The sequence below is a fragment of the Stegodyphus dumicola genome, chromosome 12, assembly GCF_044657685.1.
Source record: "Stegodyphus dumicola isolate Sdum_Otavi_A_Nest chromosome 12, ASM4465768v1".
NCBI lineage: Eukaryota > Metazoa > Arthropoda > Arachnida > Araneae > Eresidae > Stegodyphus > Stegodyphus dumicola.
In genome coordinates this window covers 61,180,898-61,198,657 of record NC_140779.1, presented here as the reverse complement: position 1 = coordinate 61,198,657, position 17,760 = coordinate 61,180,898, and the positions used below count along the sequence as shown (strand labels likewise).

The 17,760-nt window shown below is 31.0% G+C and overlaps 2 long non-coding RNA genes across 3 annotated transcripts in view; both read left to right on the top strand.

Moving 5' to 3' along the window:
* The window catches only part of LOC146993676 (uncharacterized), a 373,602-nt gene that overhangs the window by 313,269 nt on the left and 42,573 nt on the right, over window positions 1-17,760 (top strand). The gene's annotated exons all lie outside the window — the stretch shown is intronic.
* On the top strand, window positions 22-5,873 carry LOC146993677 (uncharacterized). The gene is made up of 3 exons (XR_015044333.1): window positions 22-94; window positions 2,628-2,717; window positions 5,738-5,873. It is a non-coding gene; the product is annotated as an uncharacterized LOC146993677 (long non-coding RNA).

Genomic DNA, 17,760 nt, shown 5'->3' with positions numbered 1-17,760 from the left:
CCGCAAATCCGTAAACATCTGTCTGATTTGAAACGAAATCCAAAATGGCTGCGCTTGAGGTTAACTTGTATGGATATTTTTTGTTGCATGAAAGGTAAGTTCAATTGCAATACTTGTATGTTTACTTTTTTTGCTTTTCGAATTTATGTCATTTTGACAGTTAAATGTTTCACAGCTTTATGAATTGTTACCATTCTGTCGTGAATTACGTGTATCTCAATGGCTGGCTGTCTTTTCAAATATCTAATTTGCCCTGCTATCCAAATGTTTATGACAATTTTTTTTAGTCTAGTTTATGCATTCAGTTTCAAAATAATATGTGTGATCAGATTGCTTATTATTTTATTGCAGCAATAAATTTATGTTAAATAGTTTGAACAAATGTATAAAAATAAGAGTTTGCATTGTTTTGTCCAAAATATGTATGGTTGAAACATTATCTTAATCTAGTTTGTAATTCAAGTTTTTTTGGGGGTACTGTTCTGTTATTGGGACCAGAATCGGAAATGTATGAACCTGTGTTCGTAAGTATGTGCATAGATGTGTATATGTAGACATACAAATATACAAGCATACATAAATACAATTCTGAACCCGGTCCTGATAACAGAACAGTACCATTTTTTAATCTTTTTTGAATATTTTATAAAAGGATTAAGCATTTTTCAAACTGCACATCATTTTAAGATTCGACTTGCAGGAAGACAAAATATGGTCATTCAATCAAATGCTTATGATTGCTTTTAACATTTTCTCATAAATATTGTTTGCATTTTTATTGTATTTTAGATACTTTAGTTATGTAAAGTGAACATGAGAATATTAGGAAAGCTGAAGAATATGAATAGCTACCATAATACATGTATTTTTTCATCAAGCCCATTGTTTTAGAAACCAATGCACCATTATTATATGCTGGCTTATTTTATAGTTATATGCAGTTTAATTTTATGTTCATGTTACTGTAGTATTGTCATTATAATATAAGTATTGATAATTTTTGTTGAATCTTGCAAGTTGCCTAACATTCAGAATTATTACTACCGAATTTTACTGATAGGTTTTTTTCGAGTTGACATAATCTGTCTGATAAATAAAATAAACTGGTGTTTAAATTATATGCATTTCTCTTAATGTTTCATTGAAAGTGAGATGGAAATATAAATGCTATCCAGAAAAGTGAATTTTTTTTGCTTGAAATAACAAACTGTACTAAATGATTAATGTTTATATCATTTTAGAAATGTCAATATTAAAGTTTCTCCTTCTCTTCTTTGATTTTGAAATAATTTATAATAAAATAATATATGCATAAGTGTAATTAATGTAAAGTGTCATTCAATAATATAATTTATTTTTACTGATATTTTTATATTTCTTATCTGGGTTTTCTTTTGGTGTTAGAAGGAGGAAAAGACTGTAATGTTTTAATTAAGGAAATAATTAAAACATTACAATCTTTTAAATAACACAGTTACAGTAATGTTTATTGAAGCAATCAGTACTGTGTGATTGCCAGTGATTGAATAATGTTAAAATGCATTGTTCATAAGGAAATTTGCTTATCTTTCTGTTATAGATTTTATTTTGACACAAGCTGAAATTTGAATTATTGGAAGCACTTTGAAAACCTGAATTATTTCCAGAATCATTAATCAGGCCAATATATAACATACAAATTTTCATACAAAATTATTTCTTTTAGCATATTATAAAGAGCTCATTTAATTTTATTATTTGTACAAATTTTAGACAAAAGTAGCATGTAACAGTTAAAGATTTATTGAAGCCTACTTGTTACTTGTGGTAACAAAGAAGTGTGAAAGATATTGCCACATTAGCGAACATGACGATCATTGATGCTTAGTTTAGTAATTTAATAATATATTGAGAAATGCTGGGAACTTTCAGAAGTAGACATTTCGGAAATGATGGGCTTGATAAGAAATTTACATGGTTTTATTATTTATTCTTTAGTTAAGAATGGATTTTAGATGTTCATGTGAAAGAATTCTGTTTAATTATATGTGAAAGAATTGTTAAAGTTTGGCATTTAAAAAAATGAATTAATAATATGCAATTATCTTTTTATTTTACATATATTACTATATATTTCTAATGCGCTATGTAGATGTCAGTGCTAAACAATTGAGATACTATTGTCAGGGCAATCTTTTCTTATACATGAAAAATTCTGATACTTTCTTATCATCTGCCCTCACAGCTTCAACTTATGCTAAAACAGCAAGAGTATGCACATGATAATAGCAAACTATGAATATGCATACCACACACACATGTATTTACATGCTTTATATTTAATCTTTATTTCTGAATAGTATTCCATTGGATGAAAAATATGTGAATATTGACCCAATGTATATATTTTTGTGTGTGTGCATCCTAAAATTTCTTGTTTCTTATAAAGTGCTTATTTGAATTACTACTTGTGAACAGAGCAGTAGATATGAACCATAAACTAACCATTTTGCCAATTTTCACAGCTTTGCAGATAGTCAGAAAGCACCAAAATTTGTAATAATGTTAAGTTTAAATGATGTTCTATACTTTTGTGTTAATTTTTCTATTCTATTAATTCTATTACTGTGTTATCAAACTTTCTGCAGGAATTTCAACTGGTTAAGATGTTATTACCATGTGGAGAAGAATTTGGTTTTCAAGCTAGAAAAAATTGCAGCTGAATTATTTTGTAGAAGGTCAGTCAAACTGGTTTTAGTTAATTATAATTTAATTTTGGGTGAAGAATTCTCAAATTTATTTATCATAAGTGTCTAAAGGTCTTCTAAATTAAATTCTGCTTGTTTTTGAAATTTTTCATCACATTCATTCTTTGATTATTATTATTTTTTTTAAAATTTACTAACTTATATCCAGGCACATAATGTTGCATTTAATGCCATACCTTAAATATTGTAAAATGTTAAAATAATACATTTCACTTAAAAATGTGGTTGTGACAGTAAATTTTCTGTTACATTTAATCATATCTATAAACATTGGTATACATCATTTTTCAATAATCTGTATATTATTTTGTGCATTTCTTTTACATCCAAGATCTGGCATATGACTTGCTTTTCAAACTGATAACATGGTGTAATAATGTAATCTAATGGTTAAAGTTTACTATGGAACGGGCCAAATTTAATAAATTATTCTTTGATAGAAATTTATTCATGTGTTCAGTGTGTCTCATCTCTTTAAATTGCTAAAGTAAATTTTATGTACTTGCATTTAGGAATTTTGACTGTATCAGAGTAATTTTGTTTCAGTTATTATAACATGCAAAGGAAAAAATTCATTCATAGCTCCGTATTTAAAATTAGTTAATTAAAGTCCTTAATAAAGAGGGACGTTTTGTTGTTTTTAATGTCGATAGAGTTTAATTCAAAAATATGCCACATTAAGGGTTACTTTTTAACCTAATTTAAAATTTTCATTACTTTAACATGTCCAATAATTGTTATTTTAACTCCGATATTGTAATAATATCAAAATTCCTTACTTTTTGATAGGTAATCCAAATGTAAAACAAGAAAAGAAAAAATTTTAATCTAAAAGTATATTTATTTCATACCTCTAACAAATAAAAACAACACAAGCACTTTTTACTGTCTATCTGCATAGTGTGGCATGTCCCGTAAGACTGAGATTTGTATGGTCAAATCCATGTTTCAGTTAAAGGAAAATGCATGCACAGTCTTCTGATTTTCCCTTCGATTAAGGATTCTGTATATACTAGCATAAGAAATATATTAGTTAATGCAGTATTATACATCAATATTTATAGACAATTATTGTGGCTATGTTTATTATAATTTTGTTCACTGTAATGGCTGGAGTGCCTAAACCATCATGCTGTGTAGACAAAACTCAAATCTTCATCTCTGCATACTGCTCCACTAGTGTTTAAACCACTGAAATGGTGATTATGGTAGAACATCTTTGGTAAAAATTTACTCAACTGTAACGCTTGGCAAATCGTTTCTTTTTTTTATATCAAGATCGTCACCTGAGAGGATCGGCACCAATTTCAAGGTGGCCGCTACACAAAACCAAAATAAGAAGTCAAAGACATACACAAACTCTGTGTCCATGTACACATCGACCTATTAAAACAGAGAACTGCACAAACTGGGCATTGTGCACTGCCTTAATTTTGTCCATGTACACATTGATCTATTTTCACTTTAAGAAAATCAGAAAGTTAAAAATATCATAGTTACCAGAAAAAATTCGCCACTGTCTTAACACACAGGCAACCAAAAATACACAAACAGAGAGGAATAAGTTACCAAAAATACATATTTCCTAACATAAAAACATTAAACAACAAATCTTCCAACAAAAATTAACACACAGAGACAAAAAAATAAATGAAACATCATTTTTTTAACATACCTTTTTTTTCACATGCATATGTTTAGGCTTCCCACCACCATCCTCCAGGTAAGCAATTCAATTAAATTTTTCGTCTCTTAGTCACCTCAGACATACTCAAACGATGGTACCCACACCGAAATAATAAATAGCATGTTCAAAATACAAAACCATACCACTTCCGTGCAACCAAACACAGCAATTGAAAATAATGGTAAGAACCAAAAACCTGGGACCTTACAAAAGGTTTACTATTAAAAAAAGTAACCCAAAACTAAATTTATCACAGCACATTGGCAATATTTGCAGAAATAACTCCTTTTTATAGACAAAAAAAAAGTTTTTTTTTTTTTTTTTTTTCCCAAAGGCTACTTTCGCCAACATTATCAACATTAGGGTTACCGAAAAACTTATTTGACGCAATGGGCTTCCACATTTCACAAACAACCAATACCACTTTGCGATTTTTTTTCAGACAGAAACCAAGGTGTACCATACAGTAAAGATTAGCCACATCTTCATGTACTACTGTTACAAGAACTTCTTTGGTAAATTTCTGCGGTTAAATTCAAAAGTTTAAAATTGCATTAACATGATCAGATTCAGAGTCATAGCTAGGGTTTTCAGCGCTCAGGGACAACTGAAGATTTCGTGCCCCCTACTGCTTGCCAAGGATGGAAAACATGTAATTCTAAAATGTTCTAACATCAGTTTGGTGCCCCTTGGATTCTGCACCCGGGGACAGATGCCCCCCTTGCCCCCCTCTAGCTATGCCCCTGATCAGATTTTATTTTCTGCACGTAGCTAACAATTACTTATGTGTTGTCAGATAAATGTTACCAGATGCAGTTAATTATTTTTTACTTGCCAATCTCATGAGACAAGTTTTTTTTTGCTCCTGCAAGACTTTACTTTGTGTTGCAAAATAAATTCATTCTCACTCTTTTTGGACTTGCCTACACATTAAATTTAAAATAGTTTTATGAATAGGTAAAATGTGATTATCATAATTTTGTTTCTCTCTTTATCTTGGCAACTTTATATGTGGATTCAGTATCCAGGTTACCTACCAGTGGCTGATTGATAAAACTGCTCATATGTTCAGCTGGTGATTTGAGTTTATTTTCTGACATAAAAAATTTTAAAAGGCATCCGCCATGTTTATTTTACTATAATCGAAAAATCAAATAATTGCTACTCTGTTTATAGGTACTAAATGTTAAAATATTTTAAATGTTTCCTTTAATTTGCATTCTAATAGTCATTTGTTTAAATTTAATTATGAATTATATTCACATATAGTAATTGTGAGTGTTTTTTTTTTTTTTTATTTTAGGTGCTGTGAAAGGCAATGACAGAGATCCAATTTATCAAGAGTTCTTATATACATAAGAATACATGGATATAAGATTGTTTTTCATGAATTCAAATAAAATGTGATAAATTGGATTAATAAAAACTATTTTGAATTTTGAAAAGTGTTTTTCCTCTGTTAATCATAATATAGTGCCATAAATTTCTGAATGTGTTTATTTTTCATCTAAATAAATAGCTTTACAAAAATTTGTCATATTAATAGATATTGCATAATTTAGCATTATTATAAATATTTATTATAGCAGATTTAGCTGAACTACTTTTTTAGTCTCTTTGCAGATGAAATCACAAAGGTAAGTGGTTAGATATTTTACTGTATTCCCCATTAAGTAATTTTATCTGGTAAATTACCATTACTTATATACTAAAGGTGAAAGAATAAGCTTTCCTTGAAGATACAAAAATTTGCAGATATTTCAAAAAATTGGTATACGTAAAAAAGTTCTTAAATTGCCACATATGCGAAACTGAAAATGTTATATATGAAATAGTTCAGAAATATAAATATTTTCACTATTTTTTAACTATAATTCACTGCATTTGTTATATATAATCACAGTTTAAGGTAGCAGTGCTTTTCTCACTGTGATTTCTCATGTATTTTGATTCATAAATACAGGTACATAAATCCACGTATTTTGATTTCTCTTTTGAGACCGAATAAAAAATGAACTAAACATTCTCGTTGACATTGAGAGTTGAATAAAAGCTCACTTCAAAATAAAGTGAATTAATAAATTTATGGAAAATTTTACATTGCATATATTGAGCAGAAAGAGTAAACTGAATATACTTAATGGAATTAATAATTGGTAGATTTGATAGCAGAATAAAATGCCTTAATTGCATGGTAAACAGTAGATCTTTTGAAGTTTTTCTATGTTGCGTAAAATGCAGATTTAAATTTTTGATATTGATTGTCATATAAATGGCAATTACTGTTTTATTTTGCTCTGAAATGAATGGTTAGTAATAAAATTCTGGATGAGACAACCTTTAACACGCGCTAGAATTTACAAAGTTTAATTTGGTGCTGATTTCAATGGGTAAATTTCATTTTACTGAATTTTGCGTAAAATAATACCAATGAAACATTGCAAATTATTTTCAGAACTTTTTTTCTTAATCTAAAAGGGCTATTAGTTTTGAAATGTGACTTCATATTGTCAGTCGTAAACTTGTTTCGCTTTTCATTCAAGTCTTTCCATTTGGCAAAATTTAACATATTTACCTTTAAAACCTAATATATTATTGACTAACAAGTCAAGCTATTTAAAAGCATTACACACAGTTCTTAACAATGCTTTTTTTAATTTTTAATCTGATTGATTTAAAATGCATTTAATTCATGATATATCTAATTGAAAACATTTTAATATTTCTACATAATTACATGATATATTTCTTCATTTTTCAAATATATAGAAGATATATAACTTTCTAGTGTCAGTATCTTATAAAATGTTTTGCTATTTCTACTGCCCCATCTGTATTGATAATCTATGCATTCATAAACTTTTAGCCTCTTTGAGTGACTGCTAAAATCTGAGGCCTTTCAGATTTTTTTTTTAATTGTTTGAGCAGAAAGATAGAATTTTAGAATAGCTTCTTGAGTTACCTTTTGAATGATATAAAGAATTGTTAACATAATGTCAAATTTTTACAACTAAATATTAAATATATAAAAAAGCCTGCAGCATTCTCATGTTACGAAAACATATTTATTTATTCTGAGGCTAGGAATTGATTTAGTTTTAAAAATACAATTTATTCCTTTTAACAATTTCCCAACAGTGTCATCAAAACACTATAAATTCCTTACATGTTTTAAAGAAAGATGATTCATTTATGTAAAGATTATTAAATGGGTAATTTTATTATTCAATTTTTAATACAAATTAACTGAAATTAGAAACTGATTTTGTAAAATAATTTAATTATGAATAATTCAATTTGGGGGGCTATTGGATGTTTAAAAATGATCAAAAGATTTTTAATATCTTAAAAATAAAAGCAAAATTTTCAGTTTTAATATTTTGTATTAATAATTCATTTTAATTTCCTTGCTCAGTTTTAATATATTCACAAATTCAGATTTAAAAACAAAATAAGTTGTATAAATATTTTCAACATTTCTGATTTTTCCATAGTAACCATTGGAGAACGATTTGAGACTATCTGTGTAAAAAAAAGTAGGTTTTAGATCATCGCACCTTCACATACTTTCACTGGAATTTTCCTCTGCATATATACTGGGATGTGACACTGAGCAGTTGAGAGTATGTATTTAAGAGGTTAAAGGGATATTGTAACTAGTGTTTCAAATCCTGATAACATCCCATACGCTGTCGGTGGGACGTAGATAGGATGTCCTAAGGATATACTGGGATGTGACATTAAGCGCTCAGGAGGATGAGTTTAGGAGGAAATTGGGATATTACGGGATGTCCTGAGGATGTAGTAAGTAGGACTTTAAATCCTAATAACGTCCCATATGCTGTCGATGGGACATAGATAGGATGTTTTTAGGATACAATGGGATGTGCTTAGGAGGTTTGTGGGATGTCCTGAGGATGTAGTAAGTAGGAGTTCATATCCTAATAACATCCCGCACGCTGTCGATGGGACTTGGTTAGGATGTCCTGAGGATATCCCGGGATGTGACATTATGCACTCGGGAGGAGGTGTTTAGGAGGTTCGCGGGATATTCCGGGATGTCCTCAGGATGTGCGCATATCCTGCGAGCAACATCCTTGGGATATCCCAAGGATGTTTTTGTGCTATGTGGGTTCTATAAACTATACAAAAATTTCATCGTCAACAGGTCTATTTTATGATAAGTACAGAATTGTAACATATAAGAGAAATTTTATAGTCCCCAACTGTTTGCTAACAGAAAACGTTTTTTTTTTTTTCATTTATGACATTTATTGTATTAAAAACATACTTATTGCAATATACTGTTAAGGAATTAAAGTAAAATGATTTTCAAATGATTAATTTACATTATAATGATCTGGATAGTAAAGCCTTTATGCGTCGTTCTACGAGAATAGCAGCAAATTATCTTGCATAGGATTTACCATTAACTGAAAACAATAAGCACTTCAAAAAAGTTCCTTTTCAGAAGACTTGATTACGAATTTTTTATGTAATCATTGTTATAAAGTGTTATCATACTTTCGTGGAATGTTAAAATTACGAAGATTGAAAATTTAATATTTTTAGCATTTAAGCTGCAAAACTAAATTTTAATGAAGTTCATATATTTGAATACATGATCTAACAGTTAGGTTTCGGAAAAACTGTCTCTGGCTAAATTCGTCTAATTTATTATATGTATGACAGTAATTTTATAAAATTAAATGCTTTCCACATTAATATAAAATATCCTTACATTTAAATCATTAATTATAATATGTTCCCTTTTATTGTTTTGATTTGAAGGGAACTGCAGTTTTAAATAGTAAAAACTTCATTTCATCAGAAATACTTTGTAATAGTATTATGAAAATTCATATATCATGTTTGATGGTTTTTATTTCGATGGATTGAATTCTGTGCTTATTCTTATAATTAGTCTCCAATTTATAAATGATTTATTTGTTTTATTTAACCAGCTATTTTATGTTCAGAATATTTCTCTCATTTCTCCCTTTCCAATTTCCTGCCAGAATGATCATTGTAGTTCGCTTTCATTCAAATGAGATAGTTAAAGATAGTATTTAAATTGAGGTTTTAGGTTGCTTAGAGAAAGCGTGTTCCGTCTCCTGAAGGCCACGTTACTATTTGCTTTTTTTTATTCTTGCCATACTGATTCCACCAATATCCGTTTGAGCCAATTTGCTCATTAATCATTTCTATGTAGCCTTTGGGAAATCTTAAGATTTAACTTAGTTTAATTTGAATGAGAAAGATGTGAAGAAAATGATTGTATTCAACTATTTAATTCAGGTAAAGCGCATGCTGCCTAACCTTTAACCTAGTTATTATTGAAGCGCACCCATTGGTTTGAATTCGAGAGTGTGCCTCGGATTCTCGAGGGTCCTATGTGCTCGACAGAATTTTACGGGTCACTATGCCGTAATAAAAACTCTGCAATCAAAGCGTTCGTGCCTTACTTAAGATTCGAACCAGGATTCAAAAGCATAGGAATATCTGAGTCTGCGTTGCAACTCATTATACCACTCGGGGTGGCATCTTAAAATAGTAATGTCGAAGTGACCTTCCCTCAGAGACTTAAATTCTACCTTACCATCTGCATAAACAAAATATATGCAAGATAATTAGCAAACACAATGACCAGAACAGAGGTTCCCAACAGGATCGGTACTGATCTCCTGGAAGTCGATAAAATTTTAAAGGTGGTCAATAATGACCAAACGGTCAGTTGGTGTTCCAGAGCCGAATATGCACCGGTAATTGATCGATGCAATCAAGATTCCATTGATTACAAAAAATTTACTAATGAAACTGGTAATTAATTCTGGTTGATATAAAGGCATATTATGTATTAAGGAAGAAATGATATATAATAAATATAACTAGGAAGTGCACTAAAATTTTGTAATGCATTTTAAAAGTCAATAATATATATTTTTAATGTAAACGTTATATGCAATAAATACAATATAAAAGTAAAACACTGAAACACAAGTAAACCCAACCAAACATGTACGAAGAATGCAAAAGCCCTTGGTCTTCTTTCAACCTTGCCACCGTTTGAAACTTGTTAAAATATGTTTATATATTTTAACTTGCATAAATATGTTCTTATTCAGAACACATGGTACGCTAAGTTTCAGAATTTAAAAGTTATCCTATAGAAGCATGCTAAAACAAATATTGTTATCCAATTAACATTATTGACGTCTCTCTCTTCTTAATATAAAGTAAAAGCTTTAATCATGTCAATAGCTTACTGCGGAAAACGAGAAACATGCTGAATATTTATGAATGAAGCATTTAAGAATTAAGTTAAGAAGTTTTACACCAAATACTAATACTAAAAATACTAAAAAATACTAAAAAGAATATACTAAAAAACTAATACTAAATACTACTAAAAAGGAAACCTGCATCAGAATGTCAAACGAAACTATTATACTAATTAAAATAGAACTTTGTGCAATTAGAATCTGTAACTTTGTTTCTGAAAACGTGTTTATATTAGTATAATTAAAGGTAATAAGAAAACATAAATCTAATAAACTATATTTTTTTCAAATCTTTTGTTCACATTTAGTCTTATTTCTTATTTTTAATTTATTTACATGGAATTATTTATATTATGATTATGTTGCATATTATAGGGGGAAATGTAAACGCAACTTCAAATTCCTCTCTAATACCAACCCCAAAATTATTCTAATCTTGCTAAATTTTGAACAGGAATATAAAAAAAAGGAATGAATCATAGCTAAAGTAAGGACTACATTAGTGGTTTAGCCTTGTGCCTACGTATTTTCACGAAGCTAACTTTGTAGTTTTGATTACTATGGCTGCGCAGAAAGGAAAGGGTAAACCCACTATCTGTTCAATTCCCTTTTTAATTACAAAATCGAATTACTATCTAATTCTGAAGTTTCATTTTATGAGAGATATGTCTTTGAACAACTACAGCCGTATAGTAGGGTGGAGGGAAATTTTTTTTTTAAATTCACATTATCCGAGTCATTATATGGTTCCAAATGAGCCAGAACAAATTGCGTTCAAATTTCAGCCCAAAATATTGACATCTTGAGGTTCCATACCTCAAGTAAAAATTTTGTATTAACGTTTTTAACGATTTTATTCTTTATTCACGAATTGCTTTATCAGAAACGCCATTATTAGGGGCAGGAAATACTGCCCACACCAAAATATCAAATTTAATGCCAAAATATGTCATTAGGTGTAGAACAGGTTCTAATCGGACTATTGGTTCTAGCTTGGGGTAAACAATAAAGGGGCTTCCAAGATCTTTCAGCAACTTTTTATTGTTAATTAGTTGGTTGTTCGGTGTATTTCGTCAGTCCTAATTTATCAGTCATTATTTATGTTGGACTAAGGTAAGCGTCAACCAGAAGTGGATCTTTTTGAGATTTTTGTTGGTCATAAACTGCATTGGTTTGCATGCTTATTGCACACCTAGTGAATTGCCTCTTCGTCAGCATTTCCAGAAGATTGATGGAAATACATCTGGGTCACAACAGTTTACTGAAACAATAGGAAAATCCGTGAAAAAATGTGAAACCCTTCCGTGACAGGTTATGTCCCTATCCCAGTTGATCCATCTGAAATTGACAAAAAGCATCAGTACTGACTAAAAATATCTCCTTGATATTTCTAAGGCAGTATCCTCAGAGAAGTTATCTCTAGACATCGAAAACAGGAGTCCTGGGAAGACTGTCGACTCAAGATGGCTCCCTTCATCCAACAAAATTCTTCGCCTTTATGTATCAACCGCCGAACCAACAGTCAACTTGAAGCTACTAGTCGAATATGGTACAAAAGTTTATGTGCCATACTGACTCGAAATATAGAAAATCCTGAGAGCAACACATGAAACACGTCATGTTAACGGAATGATCAAGAAAAGTTCATTCTTGCCAGAAACTTTTAAGGCAATCCTTTACAAGGTTATTCATAGGAATTGTTATTTTGCTGACTCTGAAAATATCCTGTTGGCGATGCTGGAAGATGAACGAGCACATATTCGTGAACTTGGCCTGAGAAGAATACTGAAAGCAAGAAAACTGACTGGGAGGGGAAAATACGATAATTTGTGCCTCCCAAATTAAATTTCAAAGCAGAGGATATTTTGAGATGATTCGCTGGGACAATCCCTTGGAACCACCGGCTACCGTGTACCTCAGCGACGAAGGCATAAGATTGATTAGAAGCTGTTCTCAGTTTGAAATAGGAAAGTTACATTGCCATTCTAAAGTAGTACGGGTGCATGTGAGACTGGTGACAGAAACGTCATTGGCACATGTGGTGCAGAAGCCAGGGATGGAATTCATAAGCAATCGAACCAAGTCCCGGAACATATTTGTGAAGTTCGACACCAAGATGAATTTCTTTGGTTCTCTTGTGGATCCTGAACATGACAGGTGATTAAGCTGAAACTTTTTTACAGGGATTCTTTTATCAATTAATAATCATAGGTTAATAAAAAAGTCATAGGTTGTGTCAAAAAACAAAAATGTTGTAAAAAATCATTAAAAAACATTGTTAAAAATAGTTCGATGTTTTCATTAACATTAACATTGATTTTTTTATTTAACTCATATGGAATCTGAAGAGGACGAGCTACTGAGCTGCAATTCTTTTACTGTATTTATTTAACCCGTTTTATCCCAATTTATTTATTTTGTTCAAATTTGAAGAATGATATTTTCTAAGGTTATTTAAACCTAAACAAACTAAATACAACAAAATTAGAAAAAATTTTATATTTTATATAAGAAATATGGCTCCTCCTCTAAATAGGACACTGGTATAAAGGGGATAAAATTTGCACTTACATGTTTTTAGTATTCTCTTCAATGATGAAAAGTGATTTTCGTGTACAAATTTTACTTTATTCGACTAATACTTTCTCATTTACAAGATAGTTCACTTTTCAGATGAATTTCACTCTAATCTTGGTGGAAAGGTTCAAAGCAAGCCTGACAGAGTGTTTTGTCACATTTGCCACAGTATGTTTTTGATTTTCTTTTCCAGCCCTCTCTTTGCCAACGACGCTGTTTTTCTCGCTTTAGTAAAAAATGTCCAACACTATCTTTACGGATGCCTTCTTTTGCATCAGAAAGTACAGTCCAGATCCTAGGTCTACCTTTTGTTCTTATCACAGTTTCTTTTAGATAAACTGTTGTTACAGCTCTTCGGAAATCCTTCAAGTTTAGAGCTTCATTTTTGTTCAGAGTTTTGTGAATTATCCAGGCGTTTACCATAGCCATATCCAGCAAACGTATAAAAAGTGGCCAGTACCACTTTTTTCCACGAATTTTAATGGAATAAAGTCCAGCCAACCAGTCGTCGTGATCCACCCCGCCCATATGTTTGTTATAGAATTAATCAAATTTGGCATCTTCACGTTAACTTTATCTTTGTGTACTCTCACTCGCCTCTTCAGATCAAACAATGGTTCTAAACTACTGAAATTTGTAGCAACAGTGACAGTACTATTATCATTCCATCGCACCAGGAAAATCTCAGATTTCTTGTCAAACACAAAATCAGACGTGCATCTTTCTTTCTTTCGCATAGACTTAGATTCTTCTGAAGGGAAACTCGTGGTTTATCCGATTATATAGTTACTGTATAGTTACTGTTTCTCGAAAATCCTGTTCGCCAAGAATTTTCAAAAGATAAATGTTAGTAAAAAAGTTATCAAAATATAAAGTGTAGCTTGGAGGATTCACAATATTCTGTGTTAGTTTCATCACAAACCGAGTACCAAGAGGAGTATTCCTAACGTAATACATGACGATCATTTCATTAATTCTTAGATTTGCAGAGAAGTGTCCAAATTTCATAAAATTATTATTGAGTACGGCAAACAAAGGGTTTACTTTGAAGGATAGATCCTGGGCATGCTGACTGACAGTTACATTGTCCACAAAGTATAAATAAGATTTCAACTTTTGGAAGCGGTTTCGTGACATGGCGTTTTTCACCAGGGTAATGCCAAGGTCTTCAGCATCTGACCAGTAGTCATGTTCGCAGGTATTTGAATGATAACCAGTTAGAAGCAAAATTCCGATAAAAACACGTATTTCGTTGGCAATGGTCAAGAAATCGTGTTCGTTTTTTACATCTGTGGCATATCGCACAATTTCTTTTACAATGAAGTCGTAGACTTCACTGGACTAAAACTGCTCAAAAAGCTCTGATGGGTCAATGCAATTTCCATCTGCTTGAGCAAGTCATTTGCAATTGATTCATCCTGTGTTTTCCATTTTGTATATTGTGGTGATTTATTCTTTATCCAAGATGACTGGTGTCTTTTAGCTTTTCTTCTACTCTTGTGGAAGCACTGGAGCTTGTGGACGGTTCATGCTGAAAACTATCTCCAGTTATAACTTCCAGAGACCCAGGAACATCGGTTACAATAATCTCACCAGTATTTGCTTCATTCTAATCCCCTTCGTCTTCGTCAGTTAGTACACTGGCAACTGGTGATAACGCAGCAATTTCAACTTCGCTCTCATCTGAATCTACACTATTGAATAGTTCTAACGCTTCCACTAACTTCAGAAACCTTTGCACTGACATAACTCAGCAGCGGTGAAACACTAGAATTTTTTTTTATTCTTATTTATAAAGAGAGAAAGAACGCGTCAATTGCATACTTATCGTCTCATTGTCCTATTTAGAGGAAACTTAAAAAACGAAGCGCTAAAACTCACCTAATAACAATAAACCTTTCATTAACCACCAGGATGATAAGGAAAGAATACTTTTACATACTAAATGCCCAGCCTAGTGTCCAAAGTAAACTGAAAACGAATTCTGCAACCACAAAGAGATGATACAAACCACGCCCACTAATGCGATGAATAATCAGAATGTCCAGAAGAACGAGGAGGGAGCATGACACATAACTCACGCTAGCAGATGTTAATATATATCCCTACATATTCCAGCTGGCAAAATATTCGCACCAAGCAAGGACTGATTTCTACATGCTATATTTCAGCTGTTCTTCAAATAGGACAATGGGTAAAATGGGTTAATCGAACAGAACAATTTGTTGGTCAGAAAATAAAGAAAAATGAATTTTTTCCCCTTTTCACTCTATCCTACCGTACAGCCCTGTATAAAAATTTCAAACTGAAGAACACAGGACTGTATCAAGAATTATGATTTGGCGTCTGAAATCACGGTTGCATGTTCGACTATCTCTTAAACTGTATGTGGTCACTGTTGGCTGTATGTGTATTGCATTTCCTGTACCTCCACGAGTGTAATATCCGTCAACCTCTTCTGGTATACCTTGGACAGTACTCTCGGAGAGGAGGCTGCCGGAAATAGATTTCTAATTTGTTCAACAGATGGTAGTATTTGCCAAGAATCTCTTGAAACTTTATATTGGCACTGCGCATGCAGTGCCTATGTGAAAAAAAAGTATGTTTTGAGGGGAAGGTAGGATTTCTTAGTGGTTTGTCTGCCAGCAAATTCTATTTGTAAATAAAAGTATATTTTTATAGAAAATAGTGTTCTGTATTCTCTAACGCGACGCACAGGATATGTACAAGGATTTAATCTGATTTCTGCATACATTTTAAAAATGGACCACCAAAGAAGCAACTAAATAATATCTGTATCGACAGGTTCGTGAGAAAACAAATGCTTGGCCACTCAGAGGGGGGTTACTGGCCAAATTCATGATTGATCGTTAGGGAGCAGACTGTACTTATTACTAAAGTACATATATCAAGTGTCTGCTTTCGCATCTACTTGCTTCCCTACTTTATTGTTGCGTAAGTAGCGGAAAAATTGTTACATCTTAAAATATATAAGAATTGTTCTAAAACGAAAAGAGAGCATAAATTAAATGTAAACGGTTTTAATATCTTATTAACAACAACAAACTGTTTGAATCAGAAAAGAAAAATGCAACATTTTGAGGATTATACATACAATCATTGAATTACAAATGCATCTAAAAACAGACAAAATGAACTAATACATAAATTATTAAATTAATAAATAATTTATGCTTGTAATATTATGCAAAATGGCGAAAATTTGCAAGCTATGTAATAAGAGAAGAAAAACACATTTTACTTTCTACCAACGTGCTTACTTCAAAGTTAATTTTCATTACATTTTTCATTTCATTTAAAAATCATTATTATAGATGGTATTTAATAATGGCTTTTAACAGTGTGAATTGAACGTTTCTCGATATAAAAGGAAACATATAATGCTTTATCATTACAATACTTGGAAAAGGGAAAATTTTCAATCATATTAAAAATAGATGTTAAATAGTAATTTACTGTAGTATGCCTTGCTTATAGACTCACATTCTTTAACATCCATTAATCAAAATATCATGAGAGCTCTATTTAAAATAAGACAGATGGTTAAATTTCGGCGCAATACGTCAAATAACAATAGCGGAAAATAAGTCGCTGGATTTATACCTAACAAAAATGAAAAAGACTGTCTGAGATAGAGAAATCACTTTGGCGAAACTAAAAGATCATGGATTTCTGGTAATGGATGGGATTCTACTTTTTCTTGATCTCTGCTACATTTTTTACGATGCATCTTTCTCTCAAGATATGAGCAGAAGTTCTTGGATGATCAATACTGAACTCTCTCTTTTGTTCAGATACTTATTGATTTCTTAAGTTGTGCAGGCTTAATATTACATACCAATATATTTGTTTTCTATTTCCATACAGACCTTTGTTTTATTAGTTCTGCTACATGATTTCCATAACCCGCTAAAACCCAATGAGCAGTATAGGATACATTTATAATCGTTAAGATGAATGATATCTATCTTTGTGCATCCATACTTACTTATTTATAGCCACATTTCTATTCAGACCTGAAACGGTAACCATTTAATTTTATTTCTTCAATTACATGTGCTTTTTCTATGATTATATACTAAAAGAATATTAAAAATAAGACTTTTAGTAGAGTATTTTAGTACTTTTTAGTACTTTGTGTATCAAATGTTTAAATGTTCGTTTTCTCTGTTTAAAATGTTTCATTATAGTAGAAGTTTTTTATGATAAGATAAATTTTCTTTCAGCAATAAAATTTAATTACGGACTTGGACGAATTTGGACTTTGAGGCAATAATTAACCATAAAGTAACGTACACCGGTCACATATAGAAAGTGTTAGAATTTTAAATTTAAATAAATAAATCTTTCCACGAAAGACTCAAGATCAATATATATTCTATAACATATCATTGTTGGTTTCTAAATTGTTGCTTCAAATTCTATTCCACTAAAATTTTTCATGAAA